Source organism: Electrona antarctica (assembly GCF_951216825.1).
Source record: "Electrona antarctica genome assembly, chromosome: 4".
NCBI classification, from domain to species: Eukaryota; Metazoa; Chordata; class Actinopteri; order Myctophiformes; family Myctophidae; genus Electrona; species Electrona antarctica.
The window spans coordinates 6334138-6354596 of record NC_136809.1 but is presented as its reverse complement, the minus strand read 5'-3'; positions in this window follow the sequence as shown (position 1 = coordinate 6354596).

Genomic DNA, 20459 nt, shown 5'->3' with positions numbered 1-20459 from the left:
TGATCCCATTCTGCAGGCTCTACTGGCCAAATCTGGGCAACCTCATGGCACTGCAGCTTCTTTTACTACACATTCACTGTTAACATTAACATTCTTTCCTAAAAAAACACTCAGACTCCATTAAAAATACACTGAGAACTACATTTTGAAATGTTGTGACTTTGTCTACCTTTGCTCTCACAATTTCCTTCCTCCGATTTGCGACGCGCAGGGAGCTAGGATGAGCGGGCCGAAGGCCCGCGAAATTCTAGTACTGTACATTTGCCTCTTCATAGTTAACCCATTTATGACAGGAACCCCTTTTGGTGTTTTAAGCATTAGGTTATGATTTAGCTATTGAAAAATAGCAGATCTACAAGCTCATAGCGCGGCACCGAGTGCCGCGCTACGAGCTTGTAGGTCTGCTATTTTTGAAAAATCGTGAAAATGTGGCGCAAATCTTTGAATATCTTTCAGAGCCAAAGTTTTTAACTCAAATCTTTGCTTCTCGGGGGGGTCACTTGGAACAACATATTTTCAGATATTTTCGGCGGTCAATTACATATAATCTTGGGGGTCCTTGAAATGAAAATTAAAATGTTTGAGCACGACTGACACATAGAAACATGGGGTTTTCAGAAAGACATTTGTAGAATCGTCCTCAGGTCTAAATGGGTTAATAGAATTAATAAAAATCACACCCGTGTGAACTGAGTGGTGTAAGGTCTTATAGCCTGATCAGCTGTGGTCTGACGTAATGTCTGACGTAATTAAATCACACCCGGGTGAACTGGGTGACCGTAGCAACCATGCTCATTTTTCATGCACAGACAGACAGACAGACAGACAGACAGACAGACAGACAGACAGACAGACTAACAAAGCCAGTTGTAGGAGTGGTTTACACCACTCAAAAACCAAAGTGTGCTCATACTGTAGGAGAGCAGATCTCAGCCAGGCTGGGTTGGACTCAAAGGGCTTTGTCAGTCGTGGCGTGCAGCCGTCAAGACATACGGAAGCTCCAGGGGGGAAATAGAGTTTGTACGACAGATGGTGCAACTTTCTTTTCACTGGTGGCTCCAATGTGGGCAGAAGTGAAAGAGGTGTTAGAGGTGCACTCTGTTGGAGGCCCCTCAACATGCAATTCCAATTTGGGTTTGGATTTGGATTTGCATTTATTTTTGTGTGTGTAAGAAATAACTGCTTAAACCCTAATACGTAGTTGACCAGAGTCCCCCAGGGGTATACACTACTGTTGGCCCCATCCTTATTCTCTCCACATTTTCTTATAAAAAAATGAATCTACAAGCAACTTATAGATCCCCAGAATCCTCCCAGAATAGGGATCATGTGGTTAAGACATGCCAAATCCAAACTATTAGTTTTGTGACCTGAGATCAGATTCTAAAAATGTCTTCTACATCCTGACTGTTTTCTGAAAAAGCTATGTTTCTATGTCAGTGGTTCTTCGATTTTTCAAAAATAGCAGACCTACAAGCTCGTAGCGCGCCACTCGGTGGCGCGCTATGAGCTTGTAGATCTGCTATTTTTCAATAGCTAAAGCATAACATAATGCTAACACCAAAAGGGGTTCCCACCCAAAATGGGTTAAAGGTAGGGTAAGTGATATTTTTTTGGTTAAAAGTTTAAATGACTATGTTCTGATTTATCAGCTTAAAGGTATATTCAGTGATTTCACTTAATTCAAATATCACTTATTTTTTTGTTTTGTTGTGATAATCCTCCCTACTATAGAGTGTGCTGACCATATAAGGAGTTCCTCCCTGTCCCCAGTTAACCCCTGGGGATCAAAAAAACCTTAGGTTTAGTTTTTGGCTAGGTGGCCCAGCCTTCATCCAATCAGGATAGAGAGGGGCCTTCCACCAATCATGATCGAGCGGGGGCGGGCCTTGGTGTGTGTGCTGTTGGCCTGCATGCGTGTTCCCCTACTGTAGTGCGTGCATGTGCACATCTTGTTACCGGGGCGGACCAGTTTTTTTTTTCTAAATCACCCAAATCACTGAATGCTCCTTTAATTTGTATAGTGCTCCAGTTCCAAGTCTGTCTGCTCATTTCATTGTGTTCTCATTTGACTGCGTTCTCTATCCAGATTGGATAGAATTGGTTCCCCCGACCTGAAAATGTTTAATAAAAAGCTGGAGAGACATGGAGGACTCCAGTTACTGAACAAACACTGAGGACTGTCACGATATAGAGCTTTTTAGCACTTATTTTAATCACATTCCCTATACCTGAAGTGAAGAATAACAGGAAAGAGGGAGAGAGAGACAAGGGGACAGACACGCAGCAAAGGTCGTCATGAACGGGACTCGAACACGCGACGCGCTGTCAGACCAGAGCCTATATGTGGCATGATGCACCTGGACCACTAGGCCAGCGGGCCTCGTCTCCAAGGAAAACTCTTGGACATAGTCTTAACCCATTTTGGGGCGGGAACCCCTTTTGGTGTTAGCATTATGTTATGCTTTAGCTATTGAAAAATAGCAGATCTACAAGCTCATAGCGTGCCACCGAGTGGCGCGCTACGAGCTTGTAGGTCTGCTATTTTTGAAAAATCGAAGAATGACTGACATAGAAACATAGCTTTTTCAGAAAACTGTCAGGATGTAGAAGACATTTATAGAATCTGATCTCAGGTCAGAATGGGTTAAATCACTCAGCAGCACAAAGTCTGCCAGGTGCATTTTAGAGTCGTCTAAAATGTCACTGTCCTTTTTTACACCATTTTCCTGAGGAGAGGCTGCCTGAGGTTAGGCGAGATTGGCAGCTACACCGGCGTCGCTGTGGCTGACCTAGATGTCAACGTAGCAGGAGCAACGCTGCGATTCGCTCCGTAGATATATTTAGTACCAAGAGTCAAACGTTGAAACAAAGAGAAGCATTATATATACAGTACAGTATGGTAAACGTGTACTGTACATTCGGATCGGGGTTCATCTGAGGTCGGCGCGCTAACACTTCCAATCCGATGGATCTAGAGAACGTTAGCCTACATCTTGTTTAGTGAAGCTTTATAACTGTTTGGGAGTTGCAGCGAGGACAGGATCTTCAGCTGAGGGCTTATAGCTGACTCAACGGATTGCCATCTGGGTCTTTTGGCTGTCGAAAAGGCCTCAACGCCGCCCCAAGCAACGTTCCCTTCCTTTTTAGTGGGTTCCAAGGAGCAGGAAGAAGAATGGGAGGGTGGGCTAAGATGTCCAGACGGTTGTCTGCGTTACGGGAGGCCATATAAGCTCTAGGAGCTGCCTGGGAGGCAAGGGGTCACAAGTTTGATGATTCCGAGCCCCGTCGAGGTGTCCATGGAACTTAACCCGTTTAGACCTGGGAACGATTCTACAAAATGACTTTTAAATCCTAACAGTTCTCTGAAATGTCAGTGGTTCTCAAACATTTTCATGTCAAGGACCCCTAAGATTATATGTAGTGGTCCACCGACCCCCATCTGTCAAGGACCCCTAAGATTATATGTAGTGAGCCAACGACCCCCATCTGTCAAGGACCCCTAAGATTATATGTAGTGGGCCACCGACCCCCATCTGCAAATATGTTGTTCCAGGGACAAAGATTATATGTAGTGGGCCACCGACCCCCATCTAAGATTATATGTAGTGGGCCACCGACCCCCATCTGCAAATATGTTGTTCCAGGGACAAAGATTTGAGTTAAAAACGTTCGCCTTGAAAGAATATTATTTTCAAAGATCTGCGCCACATTTTCACGATTTTTCAAAAAATAGCAGATCTACAAGCTTGTAGATCTGCACTCGGTGCCGCGCTACAAGCTTGTTGATCTGCTATTTTTCAACAGCTAAAGTATACCATAATGCTTAAAACACCAAAGGGGGTTCCCGCCCAAAATGGGTTAACCCATGAGTGAAATTAGAAACGTATACATGCCAAAACATGCATTGTTCCCGTTCACATGATGCAGCAATAGAGGGTATGTGCGTGACATCATCATCAAACCAGGAAGTTATGCAGGAACGCCTACTGAGTGGCAAAAAACTACTTTCTGGCCTTGACAGCCCATACAGTACATCCACACAGAAAAGTCTGATTGCATTAAACAACATTAAACGATGTTAAACTCACTTTGCCTGTTGCTTTGCCACTCGATTTGCCACTCGATGTGCCATTCACTTTAAGCATGTGCATACTCTCTATAGCAGGGGTTCTCAACCCGTGGGTCGCGACCCCTCGGGGGTCGCCAAATTATTTTAGGGGGTCCCCAAATTATTATTTTTTTTCACGATTTTTCAAAAATAGCAGACCTACAAGCTCGTAGCGTGCCACTCGGTGGCGCGCTATGAGCTTGTAGATCTGCTATTTTTAAATAGCTAAATTATAACAATGCTTAAAACACCAAAAGGGGTTCCCGCCCAAAATGGTTTAAGGTTATTGTAGCAGTCAATTTATATTGGGGGTCGGGAGGGGGCGGGGCGGGGGTCCCGAGACATTGCCAAAGCATTTCCGGGGGTCCCCGGCCAAAAACGTTGAGAACCCCTGCTCTATAGGGCTTATCCAACAGCCCTGCATGATATTGTGTATAGTGGTTGGCACTCAGTGAGACCGGCTGACAGTCAGCTGGATCTGTGTGGCGGGCGCTTCACGCCATCATGTTCCTGGATCTGTGTGGCGGGCGCTTCACGCCATCATGTTCCTGGATCTGTGTGGCGGGCGCTTCACGCCATCATGTTCCTGGATCTGTGTGGCGGGCGCTTCACGCCATCATGTTCCTGGATCTGTGTGGCGGGCGCTTCACGCCATCATGTTCCTGGATCTGTGTGGCGGGCGCTTCACGCCATCATGTTCTTGGATCTGTGTGGCGGGCGCTTCACGCCATCATGTTCCTGGATCTGTGTGGCGGGCGCTTCACGCCATCATGTTCCTGGATCTGTGTGGCGGGCGCTTCACGCCATCATGTTCCTGGATCTGTGTGGCGGGCGCTTCACGCCATCATGTTCCTGGATCTGTGTGGCGGGCGCTTCACGCCATCATGTTCCTGGATCTGTGTGGCGGGCGCTTCACGCCATCATGTTCCTGGATCTGTGTGGCGGGCGCTTCACGCCATCATGTTCCTGGATCTGTGTGGCGGGCGCTTCACGCCATCATGTTCCTGGATCTGTGTGGCGGGCGCTTCACGCCATCATGTTCCTGGATCTGTGTGGCGGGCGCTTCACGCCATCATGTTCCTGGATCTGTGTGGCGGGCGCTTCACGCCATCATGTTCCTGGATCTGTGTGGCGGGCGCTTCACGCCATCATGTTCCTGGATCTGTGTGGCGGGCGCTTCACGCCATCATGTTCCTGGATCTGTGTGGCGGGCGCTTCACGCCATCATGTTCCTGGATCTGTGTGGCGGGCGCTTCACGCCATCATGTTCCTGGATCTGTGTGGCGGGCGCTTCACGCCATCATGTTCCTGGATCTGTGTGGCGGGCGCTTCACGCCATCATGTTCCTGGATCTGTGTGGCGGGCGCTTCACGCCATCATGTTCCTGGATCTGTGTGGCGGGGGCTTCACGCCATCATGTTCCTGGATCTGTGTGGCGGGCGCTTCACGCCATCATGTTCCTGGATCTGTGTGGCGGGCGCTTCACGCCATCATGTTCCTGGATCTGTGTGGCGGGCGCTTCACGCCATCATGTTCCTGGATCTGTGTGGCGGGCGCTTCACGCCATCATGTTCCTGGATCTGTGTGGCGGGCGCTTCACGCCATCATGTTCCTGGATCTGTGTGGCGGGCGCTTCACGCCATCATGTTCCTGGATCTGTGTGGCGGGCGCTTAACGCCATCATGTTCCTGGATCTGTGTGGCGGGCGCTTCACGCCATCATGTTCCTGGATCTGTGTGGCGGGCGCTTCACGCCATCATGTTCCTGGATCTGTGTGGCGGGCGCTTCACGCCATCATGTTCCTGCTTGAGCCTGTTGGGCTATGTTTCTAAGCAACCAAAAAATAAAACACAAGTATACAAAACAACGACCAATTGATTCAAGCGAACGCAGGAGTCCTTCGTTTATAACGGGGCAGTTTGAATAAGAAGATAATGGGTAGCTATTCTAGTTTGCTGGAAATGGGGAGGTGACTTGTAGAGGTTGTTAAGTATCAGTGTGCCACGGGTTCGACTCCCGATCCCGACAGCCTTCACTGCATGTCACCCCCCCCCCCCCCCCCATCTCTCTCCCCATTTCCTGTCAGCCTACTGTCTATCTGTCCCTCTATAAAAAATATAAAATACAGGTGAAAGCCACAAAAAAACATTAAAAAAAAAGTATTACATTAATTGTGTACTACTGTAGTAGTATTTGTTGTTCTTCTTTCGTGTAACGTCAGAGGTCCAACTCGGTGTCGTGGAGCCACGCCCGCATCTCTGGTCCAAGGTCAAAGAGGCTGGCTTCCGAGGGTGGTCTGTATAAGGGGCAGGTGTAGATGATATGCTCGGCGGTCTGCTCAGGGTCACCGCACTCGCATGCCGCACTGTCCGCTAATCCCCACTTCTGCATCGATGCATTGAAGCGCCCAACCCCAGTTCCTAAGCGGTTCAGTGTGGTCCATTGCTGGCGAGGTAGGTCATCTCCTCCTATGGCGCCATCTCCTGGTTCCCAGATGTAGCGATGCATGCGGGAGGGCCCGGCTGACTCACACTCCTGCTTCCACGCTGCTGCCAGCCATGCATCTCTGGAGATGTCCTCAGAGGTGGAGTTGAGCATCTCCTGTGCTGCCCTGTTGTAGGGGTGTAGGGGTGTAGGGGTGTTGTAGGGGTGTAGGGGTGTTGTCGGGGTGTTGTAGGGGTGTTGTAGGGGTGTTGTCGGGGTGTTGTAGGGGTGTAGGGGTGTTGTAGGGGTGTTGTAGGGGTGTAGGGGTGTTGTAGGGGTGTTGTAGGGGTGTTGTAGGGGTGACGAGACCTGAGTCTGCTTGGAGGCGCTGGAGTTGTGGTGGTGCCATGCAGGATGTGCCAGTCCTGCTTTTGGGCTTTCCTGGCCAGGACGAGGGTGGCAGCCTCCCGTCGGAGGCCGGCCGGAGATATTCCCGCAAGGACTGGCAAGTGGGACGCAGGGGTGGGCTTCAGGCATCCCGTTATGATCCTGAGGGCGTTGTTGATTGCCACATCGACATTTCTTGCATGGGGGCTTCTGCTCCAGACTGGGGCGCAGTATTCCGCTGCCGAGAAGAGTATTTGTTGTGAAAAATACAATCGCCATTTTAGTCACATCACTCAACGTGTATTACAGTATATCCCCAAAAACATGCTGTGAGACAACTTTATACCTCAAAGTTGCTGCCTAAATTAATTCAAATCTACAGTTGATTTAGTCGACTAAAATGTATTTTTACGGGCCGTGATGCCGTCGTCATGGCCGATTTTACACTTTTTGTTTTCGTTTTTTACACCCGGGATCCACTAGTCCCTTCCTAACATTTTAGTCTAGTTTTTATGTGTTGACGAAACTGTCATTGGCTGGGTTTCCCAAACGCATATGGTGTAAAGACTTGCCTGAGGCCTGAGACCTACCATTGCGTGGCACATCTATGCATGAAATGTCTATGTTCACATACAGGCTTCTGTGTGCGGCCTAGAGGGCATCTGAGCATGTGCAGCACTACAAGTCTTACACCATATGCGTTTGGGAAACCCAGCCAATATATTTAGTCTTGGTATTAGTCATCATAGCTTAGTTTTCATTAAAGTTTCCATTTAGTTTTCATCCGTGAAAAAAAGGTAGTCGACGAACATTTTTCGCCATAGTATTAGCAGTTTGACGGCCGCTAATTGTTTACTCCAGTGTTCCACCTCGCGTAATACGACATTCCCGCTATTTGTTTAATGGGTTTAATTTGCTGTTTTAAAATAATTAAAAATTAACAGCGGATTTATCCGAGAGCTGATGACGAGGCCGTCGCGTTATGATGACGAAACCGGAAATCACGTCATCATCTGGGCTGCTAGGGCTTCTGGGAAATTGAGGCCAATGTAAGTGAACGGGGGGTTTTGGTATTCAGACAGCCAGCAATGGGTAGAACGCTCCCCAAAAAATGTTTTGTCTCTATGACACATCTAGGGGCCGCAAACTGCATTCAAAGATTTTCCTAGAAGCTTTGTCATTGGTCGATTTGCCTGTCTGCTTCCTGATTGGTTAGTCACTGCGACCGGGTTTATTTCGACCAATGACAAAGCTTCTAGGAACATCTTTGAATGACTAAATTATTTTTGGGAGCGGTCTACTCATTGCTGGCTGTCTGAATACCTAAAAAATAAAAAGGTCATTCATATTTTGACATTATTGCTTATAGCGGTTAAACGGCAAGTACAAGTTATTATACAACTGGAGAGAACAATTGTTTCCTAATGGAAACAATTGTTCTCTCCAGTTGTCCGTGTTGTGACATGCGGTGAAATGGGACCAAACATAATTATTCACTTGCCAAAAAAAAATATTTTCATTATTCTTAAGTACAACAAGGTAACAAACAGTGTTCCACACAAAGAGATTTATAATTTTTTTGTTTGTTTTCTATTTTCTTTTTCTTTGTACTGGGGGTTTTGTTAGACATTGTTTAACCAGGTCTCCGTGGCATTTAATCATTTGACTGTTCATTCAGTCGTTGAGGTTTTGGAGTATGCATTTCAAACACAGTGGATCGAGGATACAATGCCCTGCGATGGGGCTTCATGATGAAATTCAAAATGTTTGCCCTGTTATTAAGCTCTGGACTGAAAGGAGAGACTGCATTGTTTTAATCCATTTTGGGCGGGAACCCCTTTTGGTGTTTTAAACATTATGTTACAATTTAGCTATTGAAAAATAGCAGATCTACTAAGCTCATAGCGCGCCACCGAGTGGCGCGCTACGAGCTTGTAGCTCTGCTATTTTAGAAAATTCGTTAAAATGTGGCGCAAATCATTGAATATATATTTCAGAGCGAACATTTTTAACTAAAATATTTGCTTCTGGGGGGGTCCCTGGAACTACATATTTTGAGATGGGGGTCCGTGGCCCAATAGAAATAAGTCTGGGGGTCCTTGACATGAAAAAGGTTGAGCACCACTGACATAGAAACATAGGTATTTCTGAAAAAATGTATAAGCCTTTTTTTTATCGACCTCAGTCCAAAATGGGTTAATGGAACTAAAGTACAGCCGTTTCTCACTAATGCATGGAAGTGGCTGTTGAAAGGCTTTCAGCGGCTCTGCTGCCGCGGAGGCACAACAATTAGTCCATTTTCACCTGATTCTACAAAAGTCTTTTAAATCAGGGCAGTTTTCAGAGAAAAAAATCTATGTTTCTATATCAGCAGCGCTCAAAGTGTTTCATGTCAAGGACCCCCAAAACGTATATGTAATTGGCCGCCGACCCCCACCTGAAAATATGTTGTTCCACAGAATCCCCCAGAAGCAAACATTTTAGTTAAAAACATTCGCTGCAGTGAAAGAATATATATATTCAAAGATTTGCGCCACGTGTTTGCGATCATTCGAAATTTCGCAAACAAAGCTCACTATGAGCTTGTAGATCTGCTGTTTTTCAATACCTAAGGTATAACATTACATAATGCTTAAAACACCAAAAGGGGTTTCCCGTCCAGACTGGGTTAGAGAGCCCTGCCACAGTGGTTGGCGGGATGACTCCTCGCCTCCTCCCCCCAATCCCACTGCATTTCAATGCTGTCAAGTGTTTCACATTCCTCCTCCTCCAGGTTTTGGTAAGTGTGCACTCCCAAAATCGCAGGGTCGAACATGATCACCTCGAAAGCCTGTTGATGCTCGGCATTATCCAAAAGTATTACATAAATGTTATATTTTTATATTTTTGGTTGGGTTCAACATGTCTATATAATATTAGATCGCCAGAGCAATATGATATTTAGTGTACACTGGTTCCCAAACATTGAGTCTCGTGAGTCGTGAAAATTCATAAATTCATGAAATTCAATGATTTATTTTCAGTAATTTCATGAAGAAATCAACGAAAAATCGGAAGAAATTCTATAAATTAAGAAAGAAAAAATTAAGAAGTAGTGAGTAGAAGTAGTGAGTAGTAGTGAGTAGAAGTAGTGAAATTAGCCGATCTACAAGCTCACAACGCGTCACTTCGTGCTGCATTGTGAGCTTGTAGATCTGCTATTTCCAGACATCAAATTTGCCTTTTCGGTCATAGGCTAAAAACGTTTAGCCTTTAACCACTGAGAGTATATCCTTAACTTTTTCTCTGCTATCTACGATTATAATCGTACCCCTAGGCTATGGTACCATCTACGTACATGTTCGTACCCCCCCCCCCCCCCCCCCCGTATAATCCATAATATGAAAGCGCTGACCGTCAATTTACCTTGTTGCATTGCTCTGGGTTGCTATGGAGAGCCTCCGTCCCCACCAGCTATGGGATTTTTAAATCCAGCTCCATTGAGCCTCCATTACAAACAGGGTTTTCAAAGACTTGTATCTCTAAAGCTTGGAGCGATGTCCATGCATGGTTAGCCGTCATCACGCATCCTCTAAAGCTTGGAGCGATGTCCATGCATGGTTAGCCGTCATCACGCATCCCTAAAGCTTGGAGCGATGTCCATGCATGGTTAGCCGTCATCACGCATCCTCTAAAGCTTGGAGCGATGTCCATGCATGGTTAGCCGTCATCACGCATCCCTAAAGCTTGGAGCGATGTCCATGCATGGTTAGCCGTCATCACGCATCCCTAAAGCTTGGAGCGATGTCCATGCATGGTTAGCCGTCATCACGCATCCCTAAAGCTTGGAGCGATGTCCATGCATGGTTAGCCGTCATATAAAGCTTGGAGCGATGTCCATGCATGGTTAGCCGTCATATAAAGCTTGGAGCGATGTCCATGCATGGTTAGCCGTCATATAAAGCTTGGAGCGATGTCCATGCATGGTTAGCCGTCATATAAAGCTTGGAGCGATGTCCATGCATGGTTAGCCGTCATCTAAAGCTTGGAGCGATGTCCATGCATGGTTAGCGTCATCTAAAGCTTGGAGCGATGTCCATGCATGGTTAGCCGTCATCTAAAGCTTGGAGCGATGTCCATGCATGGTTAGCCGTCATCACGCATCCTCTAAAGCTTGGAGCGATGTCCATGCATGGTTAGCCGTCATCACGCATCCTCTAAAGCTTGGAGCGATGTCCATGCATGGTTAGCCGTCATCACGCATCCTCTAAAGCTTGGAGCGATGTCCATGCATGGTTACCGTCATCACGCATCCTCTAAAGCTTGGAGCGATGTCCATGCATGGTTACCGTCATCACGCATCCCCTAAAGCTTGGAGCGATGTCCATGCATGGTTAGCCGTCATCACGCATCCTCTAAAGCTTGGAGCGATGTCCATGCATAGTTAGCCGTCATCACGCATCCCTAAAGCTTGGAGCGATGTCCATGCATGGTTAGCCGTCATCACGCATCCCTAAAGCTTGGAGCGATGTCCATGCATGGTTAGCCGTCATCACGCATCCCGGCGATCATAAATCATTTGTGACTTTGTCTCGCATCGCGCCGGACATGTAACTGTTTCTGACGATTAGCTAAGGGGTATGAGCTTACGGCTAACGATCACCCCCCCCCCCCCCCCCCCTGCTATTCAGTATTTAAGTCCGACGTCATTTTGTAGTGCTACGTAACGTCCGGGTCCAAGTGGCACCAGCTCCCGTCCACATCTCATTGTAAATAGAATATCTAAACGAGTGAATCTTTTTACAATGACGTTATTTTTCAGAAAGGAAGCCATTGAGGGTTAAAATGGGTCTTAATGCTTCCAACTCGAGTAGAATTATTAATGTTTTGTACAAGTGTCTATGACCCAAAAAAAAATGATGTGGAGACAATAAAGACTATTATTATCATTATTATTGAAGGTGGTAACAGTCCATTTGCTCAGTAAAATATTTCGGGGGCATATTTAGAATGTTTGCAGGCTTGAGTATGTTGAATCTAGTTTGCATTAATTAGGATTTAGTTGACACAATGAAATAAAATGGCGATAGTATTCCGTGTGGGGCAGACGGCCTGTCACCGCCAGATTTGGGAGAGCAGCGCAGCTTTGTTGTTGCGAGGAAAGCAGTAAAATGAGACTTTCGTGGTTGTTTTCGTCTCATATTTAGTCCGACGGAGCGTCACAGTATAACTCTATGGGGACACAAAAGCGACACAAAGTAGGACCCGGATGTACCTCAGGAGGGGGCGCTCATGTCACAGCTAAAATACTGAATTCATGTCAGTGGAACTTGCTCAGTGGCGTTTTGAAGCACCCGGAAGGACCGTCTCAGAACGTCTACTTCCGCATTTGACCACCACATTTTGGTGGTCAAATGCGGAAGTGCAAAACCGAGCGCTCAATGTTAAAGCCCAGCTGCACGGGGTTTCCCAGTCATGAATCCACGGGTCCGCTTGTAGTCCCTCCTCTTACCACTAGGGCCCAGTGCTTCAACGTTGGAGCGCCTCACTGGCCCCTTGGAGCGGACGGGTGGCACAGGTTAAGGTGTGCTTATGCTGCCACCTAGCGGGCAATAATGGAGTTAAAGGAGAATTCCATGCTAGAAGGCTTTCTTACCTTTATTTGTAAAATAACAAAGAGGTCCAGGTGTTATTTTGTGCAAATGTGCATTATTGACGATTTCCCCTAATATAAGCCCTCAAATGGGTTTTTGTGCTAATTCGCTTATTTCCATCGAAATAAGTAGTAAAGTGTTTGATTGATTGATTGAAATATTTATTAACAGTACATTTCAAGCACAAACTCAATACAAAGACTGTTAACTGTGAGTGGACGACCCAATTAAGCATTACACTTGTTTACAAGAGGGTCCACCTTGTTCAATTCATCAAAACATTTAGAGATGTACAGATAGACACTACTATATAGTCAAAGAACAGAACAGGAATTCATCATAAAGGAGGTAAAAAGGGAAAATAAACAGTGAGGGGGAAAGGGGGGGGGGGGCGGTGGGGGGGGATTCAGATTTTACGGGGGCCAGTTTCGAATTGCAGCCGTCCGTAGATGCCTTTTGAGAGCGGTTTTGAAGGAGTCAAGGGATTCACATGTGCCGCTTGGGATACTATTTACATTATGAAGAGAGGACATATACAAAATAAATTGATTTTTCAGCGATGGAAATAAGCGAATTAGCACAACACCCCAATGCCCCATTCAGTTCAATGCAATTCAATTCAATTCATTTAGGGCTTATGGTAGGGGAAATAGCCAATAATGCACTTTTGCACAAAATAACACCTGGACCTTGTTGGTGGGGACGTAACAACTACAAATAAAGGTAAGAAAGCCTTCTAGCATGGCATTCTCCTTTAAGTGCAACAAGTGGACCTAGTGCATTGATTTATTTTTTATTTATGTTTTTACGCACCACGAGGACACTCACATACAGACTGGCTAATACGTGTTAGTTTTAACCCATTTAGGCCTGACATGGGAATTGAAATAATGTTTTCTAATTCATGACAGTTTTCTGAAATACCAAGTTTCTATATCAGTGGTGCTCAATATTTGATGTTAAGGACCCCAACAATTATATGTAATAGGCCGCCGACCCCCTTCTGAAAATATGTAGTTCCAGGGACACCCCCCCCCCCCCCCCCCAGAAGCAAAGATTTAAGTTAAAAACGTTGACTCTGGCCCAGGCGGTGGCGTAACCGTCTGGGCACCCGACTGGTAATCCAGTCGCAGTGTGCCGCGGGTTCGACTCCCGAGCCCGACACGGCCTTTACTGCATGTCTTCCCCCATCTCTCTCCCGTTTCCTGTCAGCCTACTGTCTGTCCCTTCAAAAAAACCAATAAAAGGCGTAAGCCGCAAAAAATATCTTAAAAAAAAAAAAAAACGTTGACTCTGTATTGTAATATATATTCAAAGATGTGAGGCACACTTTCACGATTTTTCCAAAAAATAGCAGACCTACAAGCTCGTAGCGCGGCACTCGGTGCCGCACTACGAGCTTGTAGATCTGCTATTTTTCAATACACCAAATGGTGTTCCCGTCTAGAAGGGGTTAATATAGCGATAACGGTAGCTCATTAGGAGCACTGTACGATAGTTGGCTCTCTCCAAACATGCTTTTTAATGACTCCCCTGGGAGTCTGAATATGCAACAGTGATCTTTTTATGTAGAATAGAACAGTCTCTGGGGCTCGCTGTGAATTGTTAACAACCACACACCTCTCCACCCTCTTAACCCATTTTAGGCGGGAACCCCTTTTGGTGTTAGCATTATGTTATGCTTTATAGCTATTGAAAAATAGCAGATCTACAAGCCCATAGCGCGCCACCGAGTGGCGCGCTACGGGCTTGTAGGTCTGGCTATTTTTTTTAAAGTCGAAGAACGACTGACATATAGAAACATAGCTTTTTCAGAAAACTGTCATTTTCAAACAGACATTTTTAGAATCTGATCTCAGGTCAAAATGGGTTAACACGCACACACGTGTGCACGCACACACGCACACACGCACACACACACACACACACACACACACACTGGAAACACTCATTGCAGAATGCTGTGCATGGGCATAACAAAGGGGAGGGTCACCATGGAAACAAATCCATAACAAAGGGGAGGGTCGCCATGGAAACACATCCAATCTGGAATGCATTCCATTTTAGCAAAACGCTGCCAAATTGACACCTTTAAACTGCCAAAACACTGCCAAATTGACACCTTTAAACTGCCAAAACACTGCCAAGTTGACACCTTTAAACTGCCAAAACACTGCCAAATTGACACCTTTAAACTGCCAAAACACTGCCAAATTGACACCTTTAAACTGCCAAAACACTGCCAAATTGACACCTTTAAACTGCCAAAACACTGCCAAATTGACACCTTTAAACTGCCAAAACACTGCCAAATTGACACCTTTAAACTGCCAAAACACTGCCAAATTGACACCTTTAAACACCTCAAACTGAAATCAAGGAGGTCATCCCTATGTTTCCCATGTTTCTATGTTACCTCAGGGTTATGGGTTCAGGGTTAGGTTAGGTTTGTTGTAAACGTGGAACAAAGGACCTTTTTTTTGCGGAGCGGGATACGTTTATTATTGTATAAGCGGGGAACAAAGAACCGTTTTTGCGGGTGCATGAGAACATAGAACCTGGGGAACATAGAACCTGGGGAACATAGAACCTGGGGAACATAGAACCTGGAGAACATAGAACCTGGGGAACATAGAACCTGGGGAACATACAACATAGAACCTGGAGAACATAGAACCTGGGGAACATAGAACCTAGGGAACATAGCACCTGGGAACATAGAACCTGGGGAACATAGAACCTGGGGAACATAGAACCTGGGGAACATAGAACATGGGGAACATAGAACCTGGGGAACATAGAACCTAGGGAACATAGCACCTGGGAACATAGAACCTGGGGAACATAGAACCTGAGGAACATAGAACCTGGGGAACATAGAACCTGGGGAACATAGAACCTGGGGAACATAGCACCTGGGGAACATAGCACCTGGGAACATAGAACCTGAGGAACATAGAACCTGGGGAACATAGAACATGGGGAACATAGAACCTGGGGAACATAGAACCTGGGGAACATAGAACCTGGGGAACATAAAACCTGGGGAACATAGAACCTGGGGAACATATCTGACAATGACAATCTAATATTATATTATTATATATTATTATTATCAGAAACAGGAATTAAATTCCCAAACGTTTAGCACATCCTTCCATCCTTCCTTCATCAGATCAATGGTTGAGCTAATGGTTGCTCTAATGAAGCCACTTGGCCGAAATACGCAAGCGTGAAAGCCCCTCCCCCTAAAAAAACAAAAAACATGATCATCAGGTACTATGATTATACTAGGATTTCTTTTCTTTTTTTTTTTTTTTTTTAAAGGGTACCACGGTCAATTAAATAAGGTTAGGAATCGAAGACCATACGGTGGACTCCATGTTGCTCCCTGGAAGGAAAGAAACATGCACAGTTGAGACCAAGGAAGCTGAACGCGGAAGTTTTGGCTGCATATAGCCCATTGCGCATGTTTCTTTCCTTCCAGGGAGCAACATGGAGTCTACCGGCGTACGGTCTTCACTTCCTGTCCTCTTTTAATACTCCTTGAAAGGGTACAGGAAGTGTTAAACTGACATTTTCTTCATGTGCCTACACCCACCAGTTCATTAAGGTCACATTCACACCTCTACTTCGGTAGAGTCGATGCCAATGGGCGGAGCAGTTGCATCATTCTTGCATATTTTATTTGCTGCGTTTTGCCTTCACACTGCGCTGTCATCCGCAGCGATTTGGAAACGCAACAGGTAACTTTATCAATGTGTTCAGTTCATAAACTACACAGTGAAATCTATGGTGTTAAAATTATACTTTGAGTAACAGTTAGGACTTAGAATCAGGGTAACGTCACGTGTGTTGGGGACTATAGACGTCTCTCTCTCTCTCTCTCTCTCTCTCTTGTGTGTGTGTGTGTGTATGTGTGTGTGTGTGTGTGTGTCTGTGTGTGTGTGTGTGTGTGTGTGTGTGTGTGTGTGTGTGTGTGTGTGTGTGTGTGTGTGTGTGTGTGTGTGTGTGTGTGTGTGTGTGTGTGTGCTTGTACGTGCATGCACAGGCAATGTTCTTTTGGGCATGTGGAGGCACAGCGCAGACAGCAGCACAAAATGAATCCCACCTACGACGTTTACAAGTTTATCGAGATGAAGAAAGTCCCCACTCCCCACACAGTGACAGCACACAAGCAGTGACTGTGTTTCCTTAAGCAATTGATTAGTGAATTAATTGCATTTTTATAGCGCTTTTCCAAGTGCTCAAAGCGCTTTACAATGGTTCATTCATTCATACATTGAGAGGTGAAGCGGCGAACAGTCGACGCCAGCGTCCTCACTTCCCACATTCACACACCAATGGTGGCGAGCTCACACCGACCGACTCATTGGAGGCAGTGTAGGGTTCAGTGTCTTGCCCAAGGACACTTCGACATGTAGACAGGAGGAGCCGGGATTCGAACCTCCGACCCAGGGATCATTGGACGACCTGCTCTACCTCTTGAGCCACAGCCGCCCCCACATTAATGTACTCGTCCTCATATTTCAATGAGGGCTTCAGTCCCCTTATTTTGCCCACGTCTATCCACGGTAACGGGACATCTTTGCGCTGCGTAAAATTAATATCCTTTCTCCGTCTCCAACTGTGTTTACTCCTCATTCATCTGCCACATAGTTTGCTTCGTTTATTATATTTGCTGCGAATTGCATTCACACCTGCAGTGAATCAAAGTCAGGTGCGCATGGAAGCGAAGTGAAACCCCCGTTTCTTTTGTTTTTTTTGGGGGGGAAGGGGGGTTGTTTTTTTTTGTTTTTGTTTTTTGCGGATCAGGATTCAAATGAATCTTCACACTAGGCCTATCTCACAGCCCGCTTTCCACGCCCACTTCCGGTAGCTAGTGGTGTCATTTAACATTAGCATTTACACGTTTTTTTCTCTGGAGAATCTAAGTACATTTTCTAATGTAAAAATGTGACAGACCAATATTATTATGTAGCAAACAAGATGGTAAATCAGCTCGAACAGATAGAACAAACCTTACCTTGAGAAAACCAAATTTGTAGACTTCTTAAATAAACTCTGTTAACATGTAGTGTCTATGGAGTGACGTCACCACTAGCCCCGAAAGGGGGCGTACAAAGGGGGCGGGGAAATTCTGTGAGATAGGCTCCTTGCCAAACGAAGCGCACTTTCCAACAATACGCAATACCCTGGAACAACATATTTTCAGATGGGGGTCGGCGGTAACCTGACTCCGCCAGATGGGGCAGCAAAGAGTACACTGGGTTCCCCCCTCCTGCTCCCATCTGGGAACTCTCAGGCAGACTTGATGCTCCGGCCACAAAACGGCCTGGCCAATCAGCGGCAGCTAGAGGCGGGATCAAGGCATACAAAGTCCTGCCTTGGCCAAATACAGATAATTCTGGGGGTACTTGACATGAAAAAGGTTGAGAACCACTGACATAGAAACATAGGTTTTTTTCAGAAAACTGTCGTGATTTAGAAGACTTTCTTTTTAGAATGGGCCTCAGGTGATAAGAAGCTCATGGTAGCCTGGATCCTGCTGTCAGAGCTAGTTCATGTTGTTTACTGTGGTCACACGTGTGCTGCGCTGATGCTTCTGTTTGCCTGCAGTGTTCGTGTTGGATCACCAGAGGGCAAAGTGACAGATCAGGCATTTAAGATAAGCCGAGTTGAAGCGCCCACTTCTCGAGATAACAGATCCAGAAAGACAAACAACTGCACGCGCATGCACACCCTCACACATGTACACGCACGCACGGGCACACGCACACACACACGCACATGCACACGCACACGTGCACGCACGCACACGCGCACGCGCACGCACGCACGCACACGCACACACACACACACACAGAGGATGGGCTGAAAATAAAGCAAAACATATTTCGATACAAATTACAAATACTCAAAATAGTCAAAAAAAATATCACGACAAAATACTGCTCTGAGAAATTTACTTGAGATAAAAATAGCCTATGTATTTTGTATTTTGAAAATGCAAGAAAATATATGTAAAATATATGTAAAAATATATGTAAAAATGTCTGCCCCCATCGATACACACACACACGCAAATACACGCACGCACGCACGCACGCACATCTGAAGCCTGTTTCCGCTCTCATCTGCTTCCTGGGTTTATAGCAGCAGCAGTGGATCAGCGGTTGTGTGGTCGTTCGGTATAGTACAGTCAGATGGAAACCGTGAGGTTGCCAGTTCGATCCCGGGCGCCATCTAGCCTTTATATGTCTATATGCCTGCAGGAACAGCTATACAAGTACAGGAAGTGAGGCAGCCACAGGTTCCATTTTAGGTATCAAAAAGAGTGTTTGGCGAGGCGAGGCGAAAGGGCCTTTCTGTGTGGAGTTTGCATGTTCTCCCCATGTCCCCTAGGGTAGGTACCCTCACAAAAAACATGCAGTAAACCTGGTCTCTAAACTGCCTCCCCCTGGCAAGCCGGGGCGCCTGATTGAGGGGAAAGGAACTGGTTGGAATAACGTGTTCCTTCCACGCGCTACGTCCAACCAGGACAACTCCCCCCCTGTCAGGTGTAAAGGAGCAACTTGGACACTCAGGCATGAAGGAAGCATGAGTTCAAGTCCGTTGCTCTCCCCATGTCCCCCATATATGGGGACTAGGTTGGCGGAGGGTGTGTAGAGCCCAGGATCACATTAGATAATAACACAGGGGTGAAACATGGGTTACAAAATCGTGGGATAAAAAATATATATATATAAAATAAAATAAAAGAGTGTTTGGTGGTGGCTTGTCAAGGAGACTCTTTTAACACAGCCGACGCGAATCGCGTATCAATACGTTTCAATCACTTTTTTATAGCATACTTTCATTCATCTTTTTACCCACCCGGACAATGAAGAACCATCGCCCTATCATTGCTGCTTAGTCCCGCTCACGTGATCAGAAAAAAAAAAAAAAAAAAAAAAAACCCCTCCCCTCCTGAAAACAGGAGGGCGGGCCGCTTTACGTGTATAAACCAGTGTAAAATGGATGCGCCCATGCCGATCTAGTCTGTGTGTGAAAAGAATCAAATTTCACCTAACCTCGCCTCACCAGGCTTTCCTCCACCTATTGGCTTTTATACTCGATTCCCCCCTCCCCTCCTGTTTCTCCTGCAGGAGGAGGGCCTTGCGAGATGGGGGCTCATGTCTCGGAAAAAAACATGAACGGAACGCTGTTACGCTGCCTAACACATGATCTGCAGATTCTGCACCAGATCGGCATTGCACAACGTCTGCAACACACATGGACAGATGCATGTTTACTTCTTCATACTGTAGCGACCAAACGATCCCCGAGCCTACAATACTACGAACTAACAAACGAACTACAGTATCGAGAGGGGCCGCCATGACAACAGACAGTCTACCGTTGGTGGATCACGTATCGCCATGCAGAGCCGTCATAATCGGAGATCGCTCAGACGTGTGATTGTAACGCTTTTTTATTCATTATAATTGTAGTGATAAGACCGCAATGAACGCGTCGGGGACGTAATCGACCCGGGTGTAATGTATAACGAACTTTTCCGCGTCCTAAACCGTGCATGCCCAGGCATGTTCCCTATACTAACTTGAAAAACAAAATCAGCTCATGATGACAACGCGTCTCACCGTTATACTATAGTTCTGAACCGAACGGTGGAATGGGACTTTTTATAGCCGTACGATCAAGACTTTTGCTGCCCAATGTGCCCATGACCCCTGTGAAGTGAGCGGTGCAACTGTTCTCTACAGTTGCGCGGTGCAACTGTAGAGAACAGTTGCACCGCTCACTTCACAGGGGTGTGATTTTTATTATTACAGTAGAAGTTTACAGACCAAACTGTAAATAAAAGGTTTACATGACTTTCTGTCTCAGTCCGTATATAGCGA